We start from the raw sequence: 3,750 nt of genomic DNA, 5'->3' as shown, positions 1-3,750 counted from the left end.
ACTTCTTTATTCTTTGCGTGTACATTGCGCCGAGGAACATCGAAACTATATGTGTGTATGTATGCTTGTGTCTATGTATGAATTCATGTTTGTATCTTTCTCTGCTTCTAACTATGTATGTATGTATGTATGTATCTGTATGCGTATGTATGAATAATTGAAACTGAGAGCGGTGTTGTTGGTGATAAAAATGCTGGAGGTGGTGATGGTGGTGGTGGTGGTAGCGGTGGTGGTAGCGGTGGTAGTGGTAGTGGCGGTGGTGGTGGTGGTGGTGTCAGTTTACGGTGGCGGCGGCGGTGGTAGTGGTTTTTAACGCTAATTACCATATGATTATAATGAGGACGAGAGAGGCGGAAATTGCTGGCGGCGGCGGTGGCGGTGGTGGTGGTGGCGGCGGCAGTGGTGGCGGCGGAGGCGGTGGTGGCGGCGGCGGTGAAGCTGAGAGGCAATAATACATCTGTGGGTCTGCCGGGACAAATTACTGGACTTTAATACCTCGTGTCCGCTTATTGTAAAGGGGGAATCATTATTATTATTATTATTATTATTATTATTATTATTATTATTATTATTATTATTATTATTATTATTACTATTGCTTTTATTTTTATTAATGTTACTGTTTTCTTCTGTTTCAGGTTAGACCCGAAAAAAATTACATCTAAGTTTGTGAGTATTTATTATTATTATTATTATTATTATTATTATTGTTATTGTAGGCATTCTTGTTTTTGTTGTTATTGTAGTTTTGGAGTTGAAATCGTATTTGTAGGAATTGTAGTAGTAGTAGTGGTGGTAATAGTGATGGTAGTAGTGGTAGTAATAGTAGTAGTAGTAGTAGTAGTAGTAGTAGTAGTAGTAGTCTCTCTCTCTCTCTCTCTCTCTCTCTCTCTCTCTCTCTCTCTCTCTCTCTCTCTCTCTCTCTCTCTCTCTCTCTCTCTCTCTCTCTCTCTCTCTCTCTCTCTCTCTCTCTCTCTCTCTCTCGTGTTCATAATGCTTCCGTGTTTGTGCAGTGTTCCGTCAAGCGACACACACACACACACACACACACACACAGTCGATCGCAGTAACCACCGTTCCTGCATACTTAAGTGGTGTTGATGCTAATTCTGCTGCTTGTACTACTTCTGCTTCTACTATTTTTTTTTTTTATTATTTTATGCTTCTGCTTACTGCTTCTGTTACTTTATTCTTCTGCTAACTACTTCTACTTATTATTTCTGATTGCTTGTATTATTGCTCCCACTGTTACTATTACTACTAATATTAATGTTGTCAGTGTTACTACTACTAAATTTGTTACTAATGCACAAGTTCTACTACTACTACTACCACCACTACTACTACTACTACTACTACTACTACTATTACTACTACTACTACTATTCTACTTTACCTGTATGAAAAAAAAATGTTTCTGTAATCATCGTCGTTGTTCCCTTTACTTCGGTTACCTTGTACTTCTTTCGTTATTTTAGAGTTATTATGATTTCCTTTTTTTTCCAGATCTTCTTAATACTCGTATGTTGGATGTTCCTCTTGATGTTCCGTGTCTTAAGATGTTTTTGTCTCTGTGTTGAATATATATGAAAGAAAAACACATTATGATAAGACCACCACCATCATCATCACCACCACCACCACCACCACCACCTGCCCACATACCTGTAATTTGCATATCCCCGCAACTAATTAGGTATATATATTTTAGGATAATTAAGTGCTCGCTCTCACTTCTCTGTTTACTCTTGGTTATGATAATAATCGTGGGAATAATGAGGCGGAGGTGAGAGAGAGAGAGAGAGAGAGAGAAGCGTACGTGGTTTAGAGCCTTTCCTATTATTGAGGGAGAAGAGAAGCCGGAGGTGCAGAAGGAGGAGGAGGAGGAGGAAGAGGAGGAGGAGGAGGAGGAGGCGGAGGTAAGATAACACCGTAACGAGATTGGAAGACGATGAGTTTGAGAGGAAATCCAAGTGTCTTCAATTTCTCTCTCTCTCTCTCTCTCTCTCTCTCTCTCTCTCTCTCTCTCTCTCTCTCTCTCTCTCTCTCTCTCTCTCTCTCTCTCTCTCTCTCTCTCTCTCTCTCTCTCTCTCTCTCTCTCTCTCTCTCTCTCTCTCTCTCTCTCTCTCTCATCGGTACTTCATTTCTTTTCTTTCGCTCCCTTCCTATTTTCGTTTAACAATTTTAATTTATTTTTGCTGTTTTGTTCTTAGTATCTCTAACGCCTTTCTCTATCTCTATATATCAATCTCAGTCTATCTATCTATCTATCTATCTATCTATCCATATCAAATGTTTGTTATAGTGTAGATCCATTTCTCTCCAGCGTAATATCCTTTCCATCTGACACCCTCAACCCTACACCTGAACTCTCCCCTTCACCTTCACCTTTCTCTCGCCTTCCCTCGCTCTCCGACGTCCTGTATATTACCTAACATGATGTACGTTTATCTCTAGTTCTAACTTACGTCATGAAGATTGAAGGATATTATGAGATTTCCTTCGACCTCTACATTACGATATTATTTCCTGTTTATAATGAAATTGCGGTGATTGGAAAGGTACCTGTGATTATTTGACTAGTAAATTTGCTTTGTTAAATATACTTTGGTATTTATGTTATCGTTGTTCTCTGATAAGGAAATAGCTTACCTAATCCTTTCGTCAGAGAGATTAAGAAATAAATATACAAATAGACGGATATAAGGATAGATAACGGAAGAGGGAAAGAAAGATAGAGGAAGGGAAATAGAAAATAAGAAAGACAAACCAACAGACAGACACGTTCAGACAGAAGATGGCGCCACTATAAACACTTGCCTGCGCCGTGACGGGGTGGGGCCGAACACCATCCAGGCCCCTCAACCAAGCAAACCGGCGCTATAGGCGTAGACGTAAAAAAAAAAAAAAGACAGACAGACAGGTGGGCATCAGACAGACACCAGAGAGTAAAATAGACAGCAAGACAGACAAACCAGCAGACAGACACAAACAGAAAGACAGACAGGTGGGCATCAGACAGACACCAGAGAGTAAAATAGACAGCAAGACAGACAAACCAGCAGACAGACACAAACAGAAAGACAGACAGGTGGGCATCAGACAGACACCAGAGAGTAGAACAGACAGAACGACAGACATACAGACAGAGAGACACACAAACCTTCACACAAAGCTGAATTAATACCAGAAATAATTAAATAACTGAACTCGTAAGAATAAAGAAAATAAGAATCGCGCATATGAAAGATTATCCTGAGAGGCGCGCGCCATTGAAAATAACGACTGTAATTATCCACAAAGAAGAATGGAAGGAAGAATATATAATACCAATCAGTCACTTTAATATTTCTTGACCTTCTTTTTCCTCCTCCGTGATGGACATTTCCCGCCTTTCTTTTTTCTCAACTTCCATAACTTTTCTTTTTTTTTCATTTATCTTTCCAGTTTTATATTCTTTTTTTTTCTTTCTTTTCTCTTTTTCTTATTTATCTCCGTCACGTGTCTCTCTCTCTCTCTCTCTCTCTCTCTCTCTCTCTCTCTCTCTCTCTCTCTCTCTCTCTCTCTCTCTCTCTCTCTCTCTCTCTCTCTCTCCCCATTTTTCCTATTTTTTAATTTTTTCCTATTTTTCTTTTTTTCTTTTTTATTTGTTTTTCCTAGTTTTCTTTTATCTTCCTATTTTCCTGTTTTTCCTGATTTCTTGCCTATTTTTCTTTTTTTTCCTCTTTTTTTTCTTTTCTTTCGTCAGAC

The 3,750-nt window shown here is 39.1% G+C and overlaps 1 protein-coding gene across 1 annotated transcript in view; it reads left to right on the top strand.

Annotated features, from left to right (window-relative positions):
* The first annotated feature begins 636 nt into the window (after positions 1 to 636).
* LOC126980831 (nephrin-like) overlaps positions 637 to 3,750 on the top strand; it is a 211,982-nt gene continuing 208,868 nt past the window's right edge. Inside the window, exon 1 of the mRNA XM_050831109.1 lies at positions 637 to 669. The gene's annotated coding sequence lies outside the window, so the exon portion shown is untranslated. The remainder of the gene's footprint in view (positions 670 to 3,750) is intronic.

Source organism: Eriocheir sinensis, chromosome 45, assembly GCF_024679095.1.
Source record: "Eriocheir sinensis breed Jianghai 21 chromosome 45, ASM2467909v1, whole genome shotgun sequence".
NCBI lineage: Eukaryota > Metazoa > Arthropoda > Malacostraca > Decapoda > Varunidae > Eriocheir > Eriocheir sinensis.
This window is presented reverse-complemented; position numbering and strand designations above follow the sequence as displayed.